Genomic DNA, 21,713 nt, shown 5'->3' with positions numbered 1-21,713 from the left:
AAGAACAAAACAAGAGCCTATGATTAGCTTATAGATTCCAGCGGCATTTGGGTGTTGAGAGCCACGAGAGCATGCTCCCACCACCGAAAACAGATTTGAAATGTGATACAAAGCCAAGGTTCTTTTCCCTTCCTGTGTCTCCCCTTCCTGTCAGCTCTTTCCCGGCCTGGAGATTCAGGCTTGGCTTTTACATGTTCTGTGAGGCTTTTTCTAAAAGAAAACTACTTCCTGGTGAGTTCCATGGTCAAACACCAGGCAAAACCTGTTTACCATTCCTGTAATACGTTGGCCCTGAGGGTCACTAATGAACTCAACATACAACTGGTCACAACTCTGATGACTAAACTGACTAATGAAATTCAGTCTCCTCCTTAAAAAATGTTTTCTACAGAGAATGATTCCTATATTGCTATGCAATGCCACAGATTTTTTTTTTCATTGTTCCCAAATTCTAATATCAGAAGAGAAGGAAATGGGGGGAATAGATCAGGAAAAGGGAAAAGGTAAAGAAAATGTTGTGAAAGGAGGCAACAGAAAAAGATCTGGGAAAGAAAAAAGAGGGTTGTTATTTCTCATCCTTGAAATTACTGTTAAAGCATATGCCCGAGAGATATTCCCATCCCTAGATAAGAAACCAGACAAAACCATGTGTGCGCCAGATATGAGCAGATGGATATTCCACAGTCTGTGTTGGGAGGATAATAAAATCCTTTGACAGGAACTTCAAGGAACATGGTGGCAACCTGACATTACTTAATCCCGCCATACCTGGCACGCACCCGACAGATTCTGAGAGGTTTTGCTGTGGCAAGAATAAAAGGATTCCAAACAGGAAATTCCTGCTGGGGCTCTGTAGCTGGGTCTATTGTGAAGACTGCGAAGTCAGCTTAGGCAACACAGCATTGTAGAACAGCTAACTGCTCACTTCATGTGTCGGCTCCTTTGCCCTCCGTCCAAACCCACAGCGAAGTCGCCACAGAGGGCGATATTGCTGGGAGTGAAAGAATAGCAGGGGCTCTGCTAACAACAAAGAAGACTTTGACAGCAGTCCACTGCGGGGGACGAGAGGTCAGCGGCAGGCTCTGCCTCTTTAAGAGGCGTTTTCCAAGTGACTGGTAAATGCTCAGCATTTTCATCCCTGCTTAGCAAGGCAGGGAGATGAATTGCACCCATATGCCGCTGAGTTTTAACGGCAGCTGACTTGGTGGATATCTTTTGGGTTTATTCAGCACATTCTTCTGCCAACTTAGATTTAAAGCAACGCTTTGACAAAACCAGGACAGATATCACGCAAATAATTTGACTATTCTTGCTTTTTCTCAACTCCACACTTTTCAGCAAAGGGCAGATTTAAACACGTGATGGTATAATGGAGAGCTTTTCTTTTCTTTCGGTCAATCCAGATTAGCAGTGAAACTGCTTTCTCTCTAGGAGGTTTCCAGGTCCTCTTTCTTTGGCAGAATTCACTAAACCCTAACAACTAGAGCTTCTTCACACTGCCTCTTCCAGCTGTCACAGGGAAGTGGCGAGGAGCATGAAGTCTGGAGCCAGACTACCTGAACTCGCAGTGTGACCTTGGGCAAGTTAATTAACCTTTATAAACCTCAGTTTACTCATCTATATAATGGGGGGAATCCTGCTTTGTAGGATTTTTATGAAGTTCAATGAGCTAATGCAGTCAAAGCACTTAGCAGAGTGCCTTGAATATTATAAGAAAAGTTCTATTTATATTTATATGTATATATTTCTATATACATATATATATACACTGTTGTAATCATTCATGCTAATTGTCAGAATGTTTTGTGATCATCTTTTTGAAAAACCTTGTGGAAACTTCTTATTTTCCCTTTGTATTCAGACAATAGGCTGCTTTTTCTTTAGAGCCAAACAACATGGCTCAAAACAACTCAGTTCTCCCACCCTTTACTCATGAGCTATGACTTCTGACCCATTTCTAATAGTGTTTCCTGGCTCCCTGTGATTCTAACAATAGACTGTTACTATTCCTTTCCATCTTGCAATGCAATATCCTTCCCTCTAGGTCTAGCAGTAGGAAAAAGAATATAAGGGAAGAAAGTACAGGTGAAAAAAAAAAAAGAAGGTGAAAGCTAGATGTATCTCATGCTTGCCTGGCTGAAAGATTATATGAACTTTTTCTGGTATCTCATTTTGGTGGTTGAGATTAACCAACTATTTGATACTCAGGTCATTTGCATTAGAAATTTTTTTTTGTTTTCGGATCCTATTTTAGTGCAGCTATGCATACTTTTATACTCAGCAATTGATAAACCTTAATTGTTAGATGGTTTTCATAGAAAATTGGATCCATTAAGAAAACAAGTCTATCCCAGCAAAAGCAACACCACTTTGTCTCTAAAGTGACTTGTACTCACAAAGCCATGCCTTCAGCTAGATGAGTTGTTCACTTATTGGTATTCAATATCCCTGCAATTCTTGATCGTGTAAAAGAAAATGACTGTAAATCAAGGTAAGTAGAGAAGAAAAAAGAAAAGAACAAAAAAGGAAGGAAAGTAACTCTGATGTGCTAAAGACTTCAGTGTGAAATCCTCATCATCTTTTCAATTCACCCTGAATTAAGCAAGTGGTGCGTGACATGTGCCGGAGTTGGATCAGCAGCACAAGCTGTACAGATGTGCCCATCTGGCCCGCAGGTGTTTGCTCTGATATTCCCCAGCCAAACTTTCAGGAGGTAGCATTTTTATGGAGCCATACTAGTACAGGGAAAGAAGGAGGGGGGACCACCCACTGATAATAAATAGTGCCACTTCTAGGCTGACCACATACCCTCAAAGTGTGGCTATTAAATTTCATATGCAAGATCACTTGAGCAACTTTATAAAAATGCAGGATCCTGAGCCCCTCCCCCAAGAGATTTACATTCAATATATGTCTATAGTATGTTCCAGAAATCTGCTTTCAACAAACATTCTAGGTTATTTTAATGTAAGTGTTCCTTAGTCTGCACTTTGAGAAACACTACCCTAACACATAGAATAAAATGAGTAAAAGAACCTCTAGAAAACAAAGGACACTTTTATCCTGTAAAGTTTGCAGCCATTCTCCTCATTATGTAAATACTGCCTACAGCATTCACAAGCATAATAGAATATTTAACCAGAAAACCAGAAATAAGTGTTTGACCAAGCAAACTTTGGATATCAAGAAACTTTTATTTTATTTTATTTTATTTATTTATTTATTTTTGTAAGGAAGATCAGCCCTGAGCTAACATCTATGCTAATCCTCCTCTTTTTGCTGAGGAAGACCGGCTCTGAGCTAACATCTATTGCCAATCCTCCTCCTTCCCCACCCCCCCAAAGCCCCAGTAGATAGTTGAATGTCATAGTTGCACATCCTTCTAATTGCTGTATGTGGGACGCGGCCTCAGCATGGCCGGAGAAGCAGTGCGTTGGTGTACGCCTGGGATCCGAACCCAGGCCGCCAGTAGTGGAGCGCGCACACTTAACCGCTAAGCCACGGGGCCGGCCCAAGAAACTTTTAAAAAATAATTTGTGTCTTTATTTATTAGGTTCTATACCTATAAGGGGCAACTAAGCACAACTCAAGTTTGGAATGCCAACAATAGATAGGTACCAAGAATGGTAGCCTTAAACCGTATGGGGAGGCTTTCCTCAATTGCACATGATTCTTCTGACAGCTGGTAACGTATCCTATGTATTGGTGTCCAGTGTCTTTCTGTGACCACTATCAAATATGAACAGGTGCTGCCTAGGTATTCTTCTCTGAAACAGCTCTCAGCAACCAAGAATCACTCACCTACTCACTTATCCCAAGACTAGGAAACAGAAAGAAAAGATAGTCTTAAGGAAACTCTCAAGATCCAGATCATGGAAGTAATTTTGGATCATGCTGAGTTTAGACTTTCTTCAGTAGGTGATGGGAAGTCATTGAAGCATTTTGATTAGAGGAATGTCATGATCACAATTATTTCATAAATTCCACATAGGCTATAAATTCTAAGGGTTTGTAATAATGTAGATGAAAAGATTCTGCTGAAAGCAAAAGGGATATATATTAATAACATATTGATGTGATAAAATTACAAGTCATTAACTATTTACACATCAATATACTCCTCCCTCATCTAAAGTAAGGAAAAAACAGAATCTAGTACTTCTCAGTAGTCTTAAGAATACATTTCTAAGAATAATGTCCAATAAATATTTATTTCATGCTTATGTTATGTTAGGCGCTGTGCTAGGTGTTGGGGAGCAAAACAGGGAGGGTCTCCACTCTCCAGGTGTTTACAGTCTGCTGAGACAGACATTGAACAAATAATCAAATAAGCTGTGGGTTTTCCACTTGGCTCTTTGCTATTCCTGCTATTCCTAGGAATGTTGAGCTTTGAGCTCTTTTAAAATGTAAGCCCTTTCCCCAGTCCACCTTTCTTTAAGGGCTCCTAACCAATCATTAGAGGTCTCAAACTGACTGCCCTCAGACCTATTATGTTTGGCGCACACAGTGCTGGTGTGTCCACTGGTTTTTTTTAAATTGGAATTCGTTGCCAACATAAAATATGAGCTTCTGCTTTCTCTTGAATATTTGGCCATGCTGGACCTCAGTTTCCACAAGGCAGCAAGTGCCTGGAGCTGCACAGCAGCTACGTTCTTCAGAAGTAATGTGTTCCATCCCTGTGGCCACATTTAAGCCCAGTCCCTATCACCTCCTGACATGCAGGCCAAGGGTCTGCTGGCTTGATCTCCCTTGAGTTGCTATTTTTGCAACACCTGGCTCATGCACCCCTCTATGTTACCCTCCAGACTCTCTTAGTCAACTTTGCAATTCCCACTCTACAGAGAAAAACTCGGCAATCCTTTTACAAAATCCTTTTCAGCATGTTCCCTTCCTTGGTTCTACTGTTCAAGTCTCTAGACTAAGCAAATAACCAAATGTGATTCATCACTCAACTTATTTGTTCAAATATTTCCTCAACCTCTCTTTCCAGTTGTGCCTTTTCTAAGATCCGTTTGGTCCAAGCAAACCAGATTACTCATTGGTCAGCCCCAAATAGGACCTGCTCCTTTCTGTTTCATTGTCATCGGTCCTACTAGAATCTCTCTGTCTAGAACTCATGCCAGCTCTCCAAACTCTGATTGTCCCATTCCATGTCTCCTCAAATCCCACACCGTTTCCGTGAAGCCATTCCAGACCTCCCTAGCTGGATGTGGTAAAGGCTCCCTTTGACACTCATACCTCCTTATCTGAATCTCTGCAAAGCCCCTCGAGCTTTCTATTTGACAACATAGCTTTCTACATTTGAGCTCCTTGAAGGCAGAAACCCCGTCTAATTTATCTTCCTTTTCCCATTAGCACAGTGCCTAGCTGAGAACAACGATCATTTGCACAATAAATGAAAAGAGATTCGACTTAAAACTAATTGTAAAAGGACTAGGAAGGTGCTGAATGTACTTAACTTCCTCTAGGATACTGACAAGTTGTTTTCAATGCTCAAGCCACACAGATGTGCACTTGTTTGGGGGACTGTTTTGGATTTGCTTGACCCCATACTCCGTACATTAGCTGTTCCCTCCATGTGTCCAGTGGAAACATGCTCATGCATTCCACGTGTTTTGCCAGTTACTTACGTAGTAAACTAGTCTAAGAGATTTTCTCTTTCTCTCATTAAGAACGTTACACAAAACAACTTTAATTCTTGGTTCTAGACTCTAGAGCCACAACCAAGTTTGGGATGTATCTTGTTTTTACTTGACTGCAAGCCCTTGAGGGCAAGAACTCTTAGCCATCACGTCTTATACTATAAAATAAATGTTTTCTTAACAAGTGCCTTTCATTTATATTTAGAATCGATTTGGACTCTGAATTCTAGAGCTAGAATGTATCCTCGTGATTTTGGAATGGATGTTACTGTTTACCCATTGTGAAGGCAATATGCTTTTCCCTAAAATGAGAAAAGAAAAGCAAAAGTATATGCAGAGAAGTTAAATTTCTTATGCCATTTCACACAGCTAGCTCCTGGAATCATTTGGACTATTCAAGTAGTGAATGGAATGAGCAGAAAATACAAGTGTGTTTTGAACAATGATCTTGTATACAAACCCACTGCTCTAGGCAAGGGTGTCCTAAAGTCACCAGTCATCCATTCAGCTGCTCAATTCCCACTTTTTGGGAACCATGTGCCACAGCATCTGAGGCACTCACACAAAATTTCCCTGTTCACTACTTATCATTTGACTCCCAACGTCAAAGGAGATTCATTATTTCTTTTAATAAGGTAACCTTTTAATCACGATCTTGCCTCCAACACTCTTGCCTCCGTGCTCCTGGTCCATACCTTCCTCTGTGTCAGCCAGCCATTTTAAAATAAAAATAAATATATAAAAATAAAATAAAAACACTTCTAGACAGTAAAAGATTTCAGAGCCTAAAGAGCCCACAGGCAGATCACTTATAACTACTCAGCTTATTCACAGAGGCCAACTTGGCAAATTACAATGCACAAGCCTGTTTTTTAGTTCCAACCTGTTTCATACTCAGGCGAGCCCAGCTATTTCCCTTATTTCCAATTCCTTAGGGATGCCAGATCCTTTCTGGCCAAATCCCAGGCACAACGCCCTAAGCTCAAGGCACAGCTTCACTTCTTGGCATCAACCCGAACTCCCTAAGCTGGTGGCCTCTCCTTTCGTTGTTTCTGTCACTAGACCCTCCCGAGTGCCTGTCTTAAGCACACAGTCCAGGTCTGTTTCCACCAATTCCTGTCCCCTTCTGCTCTTAATTCAAATCTCATTTCCTCTCTCTTTGCTGTTTCTAGGCAGATTCACTAGTTCTCTTTCTCTCCCAAACTTGGCTGATCCCTGGTCTCATTTCCTGATGTCAGTCAGCTCCAACTCTTTTTAATCTTCTGTCAATAAATGGGAGGCTCTTCTTATGATTGGTGGCCAAGCCCTTATGTTTCTAATCTAGGGATAAAGAGGGAACAAAGCCTAAAAGGCCTTCCATTAAAGTACTTTTGGTGAGGAAAGTTAGCACAAAGTGGAATGGGGAGAGAAACAAAGTCACTAAGTTTAGTTTATTACTTATTCAGTACGTATAAATAGAAAGCAGATTCTAAGGAGAGTGTTTCTCAAAGTGGTTCAACAGACCACTTGTCTTAGAATCATTTGTGGGAAGGTGGGGGTGGAGGAGGGGGAAGGGCTGCTTGATAAAATCCTGGGCTCTGCCCCAGATTGACTGAACCAAAACCTCTGAGCATCTGCTAAGAATCTGAGTTTTTGACAAACTCCCAATTCTTTTTCTAATGCACGTTCAAATTTAAGAACATTGTACAAGTGTCTCTATTGTCCTTTAAAAGTAGTTATTCTTTATCCATGTCTGTTGAGTGTCTAATACTTAGGTTTCTTCTACACTTGATGCGGTATTTAATATATGCTCTAATAGGCACAGGAGACATAACAGAGAATGAATGGACAAGTTCCTTCTTCATGAATCTTACATTCTGCTGGGAAAACAGAGAGCCAAGGTCATCATAAAAACAAACTAAAATGAAAATTGATGAAGAGTCCTAGCCACGTCCTGAGGAACAAAGATTACATACATATACACACAAGTGCATTTACACATTTTTATTTTATATGGATTTCTATATACACACAAAATAAGACTACATAATATGAAAAATTAACAATGGTTGGAATGATTATCTTATGTTCTTTTCATTTCCAGAAATTGCTTTAGATTCTTCGAGAATCTCTTTAGAATGTAACTTTAAAGGCTTATGTATAGGCTATAAAAATATATCCATTCTTACTGAGACAAAACTTTTAAATACAGAGCAGTGAGAGGTAAATTTAAGGACCGACATAAGTTAATCCACTCCTTCAGAAAAGCAGCACCAAGAGAAAGCGTACGAGTCGGCAAACAGGCACCGGGGCAGGTACCCAGAGCATACATGGGCTGGATGTGTGCACACGCCTGCTCCCCAGCCTTCAGACCAAACACTTGCTAGCAAGCCACCCCTAAACTCACTTGACACTGCCGGGTCCACACTCAGCGTTTCACTACCAATACATAGGGAGAATCACAAATTAATGCCTTTCCAGATTTAAATAGAAATTAAGGCGGGCGGGAGGGGAGGATGAAAAGCATAAAAGCATCTGTGAGCCAAGCTGCCAGCTTCTCTCACCCTCTGTGCTCTTGCACAAAGACATATTTCATTTGGGAGTGTGAATATATGTGTGACCAACACAAAAGCTGAGGGTTTTAAAATCAGCCAGCAATCCCTGGGCCATTTCAGCTGTTTCTACTTCACAGGGTCTCTTGGGAACAGCTGGGAGCAGGTGTGAAGTTCCAGTTTATTAACAAGTTAAGTCAGTACTGCTGTGCATTTTGAGGGGCCTAACAGACTGGCCCATCTCAGTGAATATAGAGTAGCACTACATGGGAAAGACACATAAAAAATTAAAATATTACCATTATTATTATTAGAAACAGCACCTGTTGGATGTGTGCTATATCCCAGGCTTTCAGCTAAGTGATTTAGAAGCAACATCAAGTTTATTAAATTGTTTAGATAAATTAGTAAAGATTTTTCTGCTGGATAAAGAACATTGGAATTATAGCTGACGGTGAAGATTCAACTTGTATCAAAGAGAATCTTGAGGTTGTCTTCTCCACACCCTTGCTTTAATTCCTTGCTTTGCCAACAGAGCTTAAAATTTGGGTCATGCTTATCTGCTGAGTACTGTGTAACCCATGAGGCTTGATTATCCATGAAAAGGTTTCAGAAAGCTATAATCTCCACCATGGCAGGTGGAATGCTAACATTTATTTTCACTGTGCTTTGAGAGGGCACCAGAAGGAAATAAAACATAAAGTATTAGTGCTAGACAGAACTTTAAGAAACGATTTAGTCCAATCCTCTAGTTTTTAATTAAAAAAAAAAAAAAAAATGAGGACCAAAGACATAGTCTGATTTTGTATGAGCTCCCATATTTCCTTTTGTTTTCAGGCTTTTGCTCCAACCATCTGGCTTTCAAGAGATGGTTCTCAGCCAAATAGAGCTCTTCTAATGTTTTCATCCTTTCTAGAACTTCTTGCCTGCATAGCCAGCTCACAGGACTGAGAGTCCAGACCAGCCGCCAGTCTTTTTGTAAATGACAACCATTCAAGGCATGTTCAGAACCACAAGTAATTATAACTGTGGCTGGAATTGATTTTATAACTTGGAAGTGTTAAAGTTTAGTTGCACTAAAATTGCATTATGGCTCTGGGATATAACGAAGGATTACTGACAAAAAGAAAATACATGTAAATAATGACTTCCATTATCCTGACTCATGTTTGTGTGAACTGCATCCAAAATAAAGCTTCTCCATTCAAAATTGTTATAGGGAGAAGGATGGGGGAATGCAGGCTGTTCAAATGTGGATTTCTGGTCATTTAGCCCACTGTTGAAAAATGTATAAAGTCCTTTTCTAACCCTTCTCCATTCCTTTTACAAACCAGGGGAGCGGTTCAAACCTATATGCACCAAGGAGAGTCACAGAAACCAGCTAGCCCCCACGAGGAGAGACTCTGGAATTCATTCTAAGAAGACTCGGAGGAAACGTGAGCTATCTCCAAATATCTGAAGGCCTATCATGGAGGGAAACCCAGATTTGTTCTTTTGTTCTCAAGAAACGGTACCGATAAGAATTCCAGTTATTATTGAGTACCCACCAGTATCAGGCACCATGCAAGAGCTTTCAATACATTATCTCTAATTCTTATATCAACCTCAAAGTGGATAAGGTTATCCCATTTTATACATGAAAACAAGGGGTGAGGCACAGAGTGGTTACATTGTGTACCCAAAGCCACACTCCGAGTAACTGACAGACAGGGATTGTAATCCTGGTCTGTCTTCACCCCAGTAAGCCACAATTCCACCCTTCCAGTTGCTCAGTCCAAAAACCTGGAAGTCACCTTTGAGTCCTCTTTCTCTAGTACCCTACATCTAATCCTTCAGCAGATCATATCTGCTCTACTTTCAAAGTATATTCAGAATCTGAATAGTTCTCACCACCTCCGCCACTGCCAGCCTGCTCTAAACCCCCAGCACATCCCATCCATGTTATTACACAGCTTCCTCCTCGCTGCCCTTCCAGCTTCTGCCCGGGGCCCCTGCTGGTCTCTGTGTGACACAGCAGCTAGGGTCACCCTTGAAAAGATAAGCTCAAGCGCATCACTCCTCTGCTCAAAAGTATCCAGAGACATCCTAGCTCAATACGGATAAAAACCAGGGTTATAATTACAGTTGCCTGTGCAAGACCCCACCCAATCCGGCTGCTCTTTCTCATGTCCTTGCTACTCCTCAAATACGCTGGCCTGGGGCCTTTGCACTTGCTGCACCCTCCGCCTGGAATGCTCTTCTCTGAAATGTCTGTGGAGCTCATCTCACCTCCACCTCCTTCAGGTCGTTATTCAAAGTCACCATCTCAGTGAAGCTTTTAAATTGCAACCTGCATACTGAGCTTTAATTTTTTTTTCCACAGCACTTATTACCACCTAACAGACCATAATACTTTTTTAATTTTTGCTTCTTGGCTTTCTTCTCTTCTCCTAGAACCATATGAGTTCTGCATGAGCAGGGATTTTTTTTTCTGTTTACTTCTCTCTGTCTGGCACCAAAAGCAATGTCTGGTACCTACTAGGCATCCCATAAATGTTGGACCATAAATGTTGTCCATAAATGTCAACATCCCATAAATGTTGAATAAATGACTACGTCCCAAGACCATGGAGTCCCACTGACCCAACCTGGCTGGAAGAGAAACATCACTGAGCTAAGGCCCTCAGCATTTTGGAAACACAGACTGTCAAAGCCAAAAAGTGTCTTCAGAATCATCTAATTCTCCAAGTAGGACCCATGTGGGGGCACTAAAGAGAAATGTAGAGACTTTTTTCACAGTGGCTTCAAAAATGTAACAGAACTATGTGAAGTCAAGAGGACTGCACAACCGCACAGAGAAAGTAATGTGGGGGCGGGGGAGGTGGTAAATTCCTAAAGTTAAAAGACCTTCCCAAGCCTGGAATTCTGTGATTCTCAGGCTTGTTCTACCTTGGGCTGGGCTCAGGTCCCGAGACCGTAGTGTCTTCTCCAGCTGGATGCTCTGAGCTATGCCCTAGCAGATATAGGGCACAGCACTACCTGATTAGACATACGTGACACTGAGCATCTCCAAGCTTTAGTCTTAAAGCTTGGAGAATGAGAAAATAAATATCCCATTATGCCCTAGCCCCAGGGACTGAGGAAAGTCAGGAGCCAGAGTGAGTCTTTGGGAGAGTCATAAGCAAGGCATCCAGGACAGCGAGGCTGTCTTTTGTAGCAGACATTGTTGCATCTTCTTGTCTCTGCAGTAGGGTGAGCAGACCTTCCTATGAGACACTTAGGGCCTATGCAATCCCTGGAAGTGTCTGGAAGATTTTATGACTAATTCCTCCCCATATCTAGTATCTTGCAAATGATCTTAAATTATCTGTACAAATATAATATAATTAGCTAAAATGATACTTTCATTTATGATATACTGTTTTTTAATCCAAGGTTTAGAAAATACTGAAACTTTTCCTTTCTTTAATGAAAGAAAACGAATTCAGGGAGATCAAAACCTTTGCCCAAGAAACCCTATACAACTCCAACTCTCAATTAAATTTTCCCATTTTTAACAGTCATGGCTATCTAAATCCAAAGACTTTTGTCATTGCAGAGAATATTACGTACAATTGCCTCTGGTTCTGAACTGAAACAGAATTAAGATTCTTAAAATTATATTCTATCCCACACTACAGACGATTCCTTTTGAAGTCAACATAACTCACACATCAAAACCACCCAGGAAAGACTTCATCAGCTGTAAGATACAACTAATTGATTTTAGAAGCCTTATGAGGGATGGCATTTTTATTTTTATATTTTTATAGATCTGAGAAAAGTTGTTCTTAAAACAAATGCAGAGTTCTTGGAATTACCAATTTAATTGCAGTGTTTATTATAACCAAAGGATCCACAAAGGTGCAAAGTATCTTCCATTTTCTTTTTCTTTTGTCTTTAAACCAAAGATAAATTATTTCGAAGGCAAATTTGAACCTTGGATGAAAGATATTATACACATGGAACTTAGCAAGGAGCTACACGAATCCCTGGATTATTATGATGAAATTACTCAACATCGTAAACTCTTTGTTATAAATAAACCAACATTAAGGTATGAATGAAACGAACATTCAAAAGGCCTATATACTAGCAAAACTGAAACTTAGAAGTATTTTGGATCCTTTGTGTCTTATTGTTTGAATGTGATGAAGGTTAAACTGAAGACCCTACCTACAAGGACAAAAACATTCTTCCATCTTTACTTATATACTTAATTGCTTTGAAGAGTCATACTCTGTGAATAAGACAATTAGTAGAGAACAGATACCATATTTGATTGTTTAAGAGAGCTATTCCTTCATGATGCATAGTAAATATTCAGTAAATGTTTCTGAAATAAGAAATAATGTTATCTTTGCTATTCTTCTGCAGGATACCATTTTCTCTTAACTTTGACACACTGACAATTTTACACACAGGGACTACCTTGGGTGTCCAGAAAGTTCAACTTGGAAAATTCTCAGGATGTTACTTTTTACGTGTTTCTGGAAAACTAGTAACTCATTCCAGAACTAGAGAATGTTCATGAGAATATTAGCAGAGACGGAAGACGTCAGCATGGCTTGGGTTTAAGGTCAATCCAGCAGGAAAAGTCCAGGGGCAAAGGTCCTAGGAAAGGTGCATATGATCCAAGCTCATGGCATTTGCTATTGAAAGCTCACCCAGTCCAGAGCTGTATGTGGCTTTCCAGAGAATAGCACCTGGCTCTCTAGCAAAGGGGGAAGGGAAGAGGGAGGACTCTATCTTTTACATCAACAAAACCACCGTGGTAAATTTCTTCAATCAGAGCACAGAAATCAAAGACAGTTCAAGTCCCTTTGGCTGATACTTGTACAAAAGGAAAGGGTGACAACATCCAAGAGAGATGAGTCTAAAACATCTGCTAGATGTTCGACTACTTGGACCTACATAGTTTAAACCTTTGACTGTGACTATCACCAGCAACCTTACCAAAATAATTTGGCACTTACTTTTACTTCAACCCAAGGTAACAGGAAATGGTTTCTAATTCTGCAGTGCTGGGTTTTTGGGGTGTTTTTGTTTTTGTTTTTGTTTTTCAAATAAACTCCAAGAGAGAGAAAAAATGCTGAAGACTTCCGTATAAATCATTCCCCTTATGTTTACATTTAACTGCCTTGCTACATTCAACTAATGACTTTAGTCTGTTTTCCCTTTGCAAGCTCAGCATGGTTATAAATACAATAAAGAATAGCATTTCTTCCCCCATCATCATTCCCAAAATAGCTCAAACCAAACACATTGCAAAGATTACATCCCCCTTGAAGCTTCCTTATTACCCTAACTTTTTTTTTTCCACTATTTCTATTAATAAAATTAGTGGCCACTTTTTCCCAATCTGGATTGGCTTTATGTTGGAATGAACATGTCTCAAAGCAAATGGTCTGTGTCTTCTCTCTTGTCCATTCTTCGCTGGTTAGGTGTGTCTTCCTTGAATGCTTTACCCAGAAATGGCTAACAAGAATCTGAGGCCTTGAGTTTTCTTGGCAGCACGGTCACCTGTTTCCTGTCATAATGAGTTGTCCTTTTGGTCTTCAGCTCATTGTTTCTTGACAGCTTACTCCTGTCATGTGAATAAATTTTCAGAATAATGGTAAGCAACTGAACCACATTTAATCTGTGAAAATCAATGTGTCCTTAATGATACTTTTACAGAGAAAGCTAGAATATTTGACTTGTTAACATTTGAAACATTTAATTAAACCAATTACTTACTTTGAAAATTGGTAAATTATGGGAAAGATTGAGCTTTCCAAAAGAAAATACCTCTTAAGGTGATTAAATAACCTCAGTAGTAAGCAAAAGCTCTAATTTTAAAAGAAGTGCCACCTAACATACATAAAAGAAGTGAAAGAAATTAATAAATTATTACTTGGTAAACTTTAATGAAATTATTGATTTAAGCAAGAATTATCAAGTGGTATTGAAACCATAAGGTGAAAATGTATGGAAGGATCAGATATTCGGGCAGTACCAAAATAACAGCACACAGATTACCTTCTGGTAGCAAGGAGAAAATGTGATATTACAGATGATCAGGAAGCCATTAGCATATGAGGTCAATGCAAATGGTGGGAAATCCAGATATTATGTGTCCCCTGACGTAATGCAATATGGAGTACATGACATGAGCTAGTATGTACTCCCACCAAAATATTTACCGTGATCTATCTAATCATGCCTTTCTATGAGGATGTGAGACAAATCCAGAAAAATGAGATATTCTACAAGGATAAATGACCCTCTCTTTTTGGCAAGTCAGTATCATGAAGCAAAGAACTATTCTAAACTAAAAGATGTTTAGATGATACAACTCCCAAATGCAATATGTTATCTGGATTAGATCCTGGTATGGACAACCCAGCTGAAAATGACATTTTAAGGACAACTTTAAGAAATTTGAATACGGAATAAGTATTAGATGATGATAAGTAGTTATTGTTAATTTTCTTAGGTATAAGAATACTATTTTGGTTATAGAGGCAAACGTTCTCATTTTTTACAGATACATACTAAAGTGTTTAGGAGGCAGAATGTCACAATGTCTATAATCTTCCTTAAAATACATCAGTATACTATAAATGAGTTGAAGAGAAGAAAAAAATAAAACACTTTCTTCAGAATAAGTAAACACAAGCAGTTGATGGTATCTTCAAATGACATACTTCTAGCCTATGACTTCCCACCAAAACTTCTAAGTCTTCTCGGCACTGTTAATATTGCCTTAAAAGAATGATAAATTCTTTTCATAAATTGAACATTTTGTCCTTCTTCTTTATTCACTGCTTTTCAGAAAGAAGAAAGGAGAACACTCCTGTTTCAAAGCATTGTTTCCAATTTGTTCCTTCCTGGATTTTAAGATGGTGATTCTCAAAGTGTAGTCCCCAGTGAGGCAGCATCTGCATCACCCAGGGACTTGTTAGAAATGCAAATTATGGGCCCTAACTCTAGGCCCAGCGAATCAGAAACCCCAGGGGCGAGGCCCAGAGAGCTGTGTAGTGAAGCCTCCAGGTGATGCTGATGCCCACTGAGGTTCCACAGCCCTTATTCCTGCGCTCCCATTTCTCCCGTGGGATTCACTGTGTCATTTTGTAAGCTGGCCTGCATGCTAGCAATAAAATAAGGAAGACTCAGAATTGTAGAATTGATGTGTAGTCTTTATTTTCCTCTACTAATGCCTTTAGCCATGAAATGAGAAAGTGAGGAAACAGTACTTGTTATGTTGGATGTTCCATTATGTTTACAACACAATATTTCGGAGCATTATTGAAAATAATGAGCATGTTCTGTGTAACCATTAATACACTTTCCAGACTCCAGGAGAGCCTTCTCCTGCAAGATAAAATAAGACTAGACTTTGGCTAGACTTTGTGACAATGATATAATTATCCCCGCCCTCAAACCCTTCATAGGATTCCAACTAATGGGAACTTCTGGCATACCTATTTACAGTGTCCCAATTCTCTAGTGGTCTGCCTGTCTCCCCGCTAAACAGCACATTTGGAAGAGTAGTGACCATGTCTAAATACTGTAAAACCCACTGCATCCTGTATATGACTTCTGGGTACTCAGAAAATGTGAGACACCCTGATGCTGATGCTTTCCTATTATCAGTGGAAAGCCAGAGCCTCGAGGGATTCCACAACAACATCATTTACTAGTGCGCCAAGCTGGAAACCTAAAATAATGTGCCTGATGTTCCACACAGTGCTCTGGCCCCTGGACTTACCGCCAACTGAAGAAAATGTGGAATATAGAATTATAGTCCCATCCTCACATCAGAAGTTTAGGGACACATTTAGCTATTTGATGTTCATATAAGAGGCGTCCGAGACTAACTAAAGGCAGACAGTATTCATGGTACCAAATGGTGTTATACAAGGTTTGTGTTAAAGCATGACTGGCCTGATTCCCTATTCTGCTCTTTTAGGAATGAAAGTCACTTAGGCGGCCCATAACCCACAGGCACCAGTCCTCAGTGCCTGGGAATTTTGTGATGCTCTGCTCAAACCCTTCTATGGGACCACTTGTGAAACAACATTCACTTTCTTGCACATATCCTTCTATTTTATCACAGCCCATTGATAGCTAGTCACAGTAGTTAATGAGGACACTCAACACTGAAGGCAGATGTCAAGAGGGGCAAAAAGAGAAAGGAAATTAAATAATCCTGAAGTAAGAAAATTCAATTCAAGCATGAATCAATGAAAAGGAAAATAACACACTCACAGGAAATAAGCAGATGAAACTGAGAGAAGGTACCAGGGAAAGGACAGGGAAGGTAGTGATGAACTACTACACCTGACACTGTCCCCTGTGAGGCTGACTCACCTTTACTCTTTAATCCTCCAGTCCCCAAACACACAGTTATGTGACTAATTGCACTATGACCTTCTATCTCGTACTATAAACCCTTGAAGAAAGCTGTCCCCATCTCCTAAACATCTTCTCCCTATCTGAAATCACAAACTGCCTATGGAGGCAATTATTATGTACATCTGTATATATGTAAACAGCTATACATGTATTACACACACACGCATATTTATCACAAAATTTAAAGCACAGCACTCGATTAGGTAGAGATGGATTTGAAGCCCAGCTCTGCAATTTACAAGCCATGTGATAGACAATAGACAGTTACTTAATCCGTGTAAACCTCCCATCCTCCCTCTATAAATGGGGAACCTTTATCAGTACTGATCCAAGTGTTAAATTAGATAATGTATATGCCTAAAGCTTTTCACAGTTTCTAGCAGAAAATCAGTACTCCATAAATGGTAGCTATTATTGTTAATATTAATATTTTATAATGCTCTCTGTCCATCAAAATTTCTCCACTTGCTTTTCTTGTTTCCCACATTACAAACATTAAATTCTTAATTTACTTTACTAGTATCAAGCTTCTGTTTAGCACAAGAGTACAGAAACCAAATTCTTGGTTACATTGCACATCTTTTACTCAAGGCATCACTAAATATTCAATCATAAAAAAAAATACATCATTATAAATCCCATATTTGCCCCTCTTGCCATATCTCTCAGTTTCATTTGGTAATTTGACACTATTCTTCAGAAAACAACATGCCTATGAATGAGAAATTAGAACTGGTTGGGAGATCATTTGCCTGTGATCAACACTGCAAAATGAATTGGGTGCATTGGTTAGCTTTGAATGTAAACCAGAGAACAGTGTGTGTGTGTGTGTATGTGTGTGTGTGTGTGTGTGTGTGTGTGTGCGTGCGCGTACGGGGGGAGGGGAATGGGAGGAAAGGGGAGAGAGACAGACAGAGGTAGAGACAGAGAGAGAGGCTAAGAAAAAGAATCAATGTCATAAATAGCTTATACTTTGGTAGATTCAATAAATACATCAATTATTTGAGTGGGTAAATATAAACTGTATTTACTTCATTTCTGCAATGATACTTGAAATAATTTTGCCTTATATGCAGCACAAAAAAAGAAAAGAAAGAATTAGTATTTGAATGTTCCTGGCCTTTCTTCCCTCCCCTTCTCCAAAAATGTCCTCATTTTGCCTGTATAGTTTCTCACCCCCTTCTGTCCTCTGAGGGCTGGAGATGATGGAGATGATTGATAGTGATGCATAATCTAGATGATGGGTATAAAGAGACAAAAAAAAATACAGGCTACAGAGAAGGGGGAGGAGAAGGAGACTTAAAGGGCCAGGGAGAAGGCTGGGAGGGGAGTTTTCATCCAGAGCCAGGAGGACAGAGTCCTGTTGATTTGAGGGGGAGAGAAGAAATGCAAACATCTGTAAAAAGTTAAGTGGGCATAAGAAAAAATGATTCTTCGAGAAATATCACTAGGGGGTACATGTCTTCTTCACAGCACTTTGAGAAACAAATTTTTTTTTTAATTCTTTTATGTTCAAATCCGCCTTGTTGTTGTACTGTGTTTCTTTGACCAAAATATCCCTCTAAAACTAGGCTTCAGTGTGCTTCAATGTGGTTGCACAGTTTTAATAAATTCTTTTATTTCATTCATCTGACATGCAACTCCCCCTAATTAGCTATTTCTGTTCATTGAATTTCCTCAGATGTTTTCTCTGTATTTGTCATCACATCACATCCATCATCATGTGTATGAACTATTCTTTTTTGCTGTTTTCTTGAAATCCAGGGTATTATCAGATAATTTGTAATTAGTTTCTCACTAAATTGAACAAGTTTGACATACACGTGTATGCCCACTTGTGCATTCATGCCTGTGAATGTGTATCCATGGATGGAAAGCAAATTGGCACATAGCCAAAACAAGACCCAGTCAAATGTGAAGAACTGTTAAGGGTCATTCATAATCAAGAGAAGTCTCGGTGCTTTTCAAAGTAACACAACTGCAAATGTGATTACTTGATGAGTGCAGCAAGCAAAAGCAACGAGCCCAGTAAAAGGTAGGTTATGGGGTTCTGGGATTTCATGAACCTAGCCTTGACAAAAAGAAGAAAAAGGCAGCAGAACTAGTGAACGCTATTCCCTATTAAATGGGCTTCGTTATTAGATCTAGTTAGGCTACTAGTAGAATACGTCCCTCAAAAAAACCACTCACATCCTGGGACATAACATGTTCATAAAAAGCACTGGGCTTGAAGCCTGGCCTTGAATCCTGGCTCTATTAACTAGGCATATCACATAACATTATTAAATATGTTAATAAAATTAACTTCAGATGATGATCATGAAGATTAAATGTGGTATTACTTGTAAAAACCTTAACACATTAACTACACATAGAAAGCAAACAAAAAAATAACACCAAACTCATATAACATTGACTATGTGTCACACTCTGGTCAACGAACTTTGTATACATTAATGTATTAAATCCTCACAAGAAACCTATGAGATGGGTACCATTATTACCTCGATTTAACAGGTGGGAACAGAGGCATAGAGAGGTTAAGCAACTCCTCTAAAGCTATACAGTTACAGTATGTAAGAGCTAGGATTAAAATCCAGATTCACTGTTTCCAAAATCTGTGTAGTAGATTATCTAGATTGAAGAATTGGATCTTGCACCAAATTGCCTATAAAGAGCCTCACTTATTTTCTCTTTATGATGACCCCGTAAACTACTAGTGTGGGGTGCTGAAGAAAATATAGATTTGAAACAGTAAAGTGCAAAACAAACAAAACGAAAGACCCGACCAAACTTTTAAAGTTTCTCTTGAGACACATAAATAACTGTAGTTTTTTGTGTGTCTCAATAGCCAACTAAGTAGATCATATCACACATGCATGAAACCTTCTCATTTTTACCTTGTAGGTAATGATATTTGAGCGACTGACACCCAAACTATCTTTTGTCAGAGAGTAGAGTTGCTAGATTTCAAAAATAAAAATATAATATTTAGGACATACTTATACTAAAAATTATTCATTATTTATCTAAAATTCAAATTTGGGTGTTCTATGTTTTATCTGATGACTCTAGAGTCAGAATACAAGTAATTTAAGCTTTAGAGATTGGTATATATAGAGTTTATGAATTCTCCCTGTTATTAGAAGTTTGAGAAAAAGTCTAGAAGTCTGCTCTAAAAAAAAAAAAAATTTCCACAAATGTCTTTTAAAAGAGGACATACTCTCCATATTTTTAAAGTAGAACTCAGAAATTATGAATAAAATTAGTATGATAAATAAAGCTTTACACTTTTTTAATGCTTCTTCAAAAAAGAGCTCAAGGCACCAGATTAAAAGGTAGATTTTGAAACTCCTATCCTTGAAATTGTCTCAACTTGACTACGTCTCTCTGGACATTAAATTAAATCCCCTCAATTTCATGAGAGCCAATTTATCACTTTAAGATAGTCAAAATAAAACTTCGCATATGTAGAAATATCTCTGTAAAGCAGTACTGTAGACAGTGTAGTAATATAAATCTCTGACAAAGGAAACAAATTTATCCTTGGAAGGAAAAAGGGAGGAGAGAGAGGAAAGCAGGATGGAAAATCTCAATTTGGTCAATAAAAACAGAACTGCCTTGAGTGTCATGTTTTCCATTGAAGCTGAAATAAGAACTAGGCAGAATGTCAACCTACGCATCTTACACACAGTTTTCTTGGTTTGTGATACAGAGCAGGTTGTGTAGATCCATTTTTCACCAGCGAAGATCTGTCATTCAGCCAGAACAACTCGAAGCCAAAACTCCCATTATTATGTGCCTGTCCTTTCAGTGGAGACACCACCTTTTTCAAAACACAAGGGAGCCACATTTTGGGTTGCGTGTCAGGCAGCTGTTCTGTGAAGAGAGGGTCTCCCGTGGATAAACAACACAAAGCCTTTGCCGTGCCCTTGCAGGTGCTTACGTGAAGGCAGGAAGAACTTTCTTATCTTTAATGTGTTCAATGATGGGCTTAATGATCATCTGGTGAAGCGCCACAAAGTTTTACATGTTGACCATGAAAGGAAAGAACCGTGTCTTCACAACCCAATTAGTTTTGCATTCTCACCATTATTAATGACATTCATAATATATAGTTTATTCTGAAATTGTTTCCAGGCTTCTTCCTTTTCAGAATCTTAATGGAACATGTCTGACAGCATAATCAAGCATAAATTGTGATAACCATTTTGTGCAGTGATAGGTATTGCAATATCAGTAACCAAATATGTATGATGTTGTACTGGAAAAACTCTCATTTATTCAGGTTTATCCAAGTAATTGGAAAAAAATATCAAGTTCTCTTCCACAAGGACAAATGTAATGTAATGAAGGAAGCATTTGAAATTCAGGCTTTTTCTTATTTCCCCACAATTAATGACACTAAAAGCAAAGGCAATAAAAGAAAAAATAAATAAGTGGGACTGTATCAAACTAAAAAACTTCTGCACAGCAAAAGCAGCCATCAATGAAAAGGCAACTTACCAAATGGGAGAAAATATTTGTAAATCATATATCTGATAAGGGATTAATATCCAAAATATATAAAGAAGTCATGTAACTCAATAGCAAAAACAAAAGAATTTGATTAAAAAATGGGCTGAGGCCAGCTGGCCCCATGGAGTAGTGGTTAAGTCCAGTGTGCTACACTTCAGCAGCCCAGGTTCACAGGTTTGGATCCCAGGCACCGACCTACACCACTTGTCAAGCCATGCTGTGGCAGCACCCCACATACAAAATAGAGGAAGATTGGCACAGATGTTAGCTCAGGGCTGGTCTTCCTCAAGCAAAAAAATAAAAGAGGGAGATTGGCCACAGATGTTAGCTCAGAGCGAATCTTCCTCACCAAAAAAAAAAAAAAAAAAAAAATGGGCAGAGAACTGAACAGACATTTTTCCAAAGAAGACATACACATAGCCAACACATACATGAAAAGGTGTTCAGCATCACTAATCATCAGGGAAATGCAAATCAAAACCTCAGGGAGATATCACCTCATGCCTGTTGGAATGGCTGTCGCCAAAAAGTCAAGAGATAACAAGTGTTGACAAGGATGTGGAGAAAAAGGAACTCTTGTGCACTATTGGTGGAAATGTAAATT

At 39.1% G+C, this 21,713-nt stretch overlaps 1 long non-coding RNA gene across 1 annotated transcript in view; it reads right to left on the bottom strand.

Annotated features, from left to right (window-relative positions):
• Positions 1–12,136: 12,136 nt before the first annotated feature.
• Positions 12,137–21,713, bottom strand: part of LOC147917332 (uncharacterized) — a 38,664-nt gene continuing 29,087 nt past the window's right edge. The window contains exon 3 of the long non-coding RNA XR_015552092.1: positions 12,137–13,778. This is a non-coding gene — a long non-coding RNA (uncharacterized LOC147917332). The remainder of the gene's footprint in view (positions 13,779–21,713) is intronic.

This window comes from Ceratotherium simum, chromosome 4 (assembly GCF_057802395.1).
Source record: "Ceratotherium simum simum isolate JZ-2026a chromosome 4, ASM5780239v1, whole genome shotgun sequence".
NCBI lineage: Eukaryota > Metazoa > Chordata > Mammalia > Perissodactyla > Rhinocerotidae > Ceratotherium > Ceratotherium simum.
The sequence above is the reverse complement of the archived record's forward strand: the minus strand, read 5'-3'. Positions and strand labels throughout refer to the sequence as shown.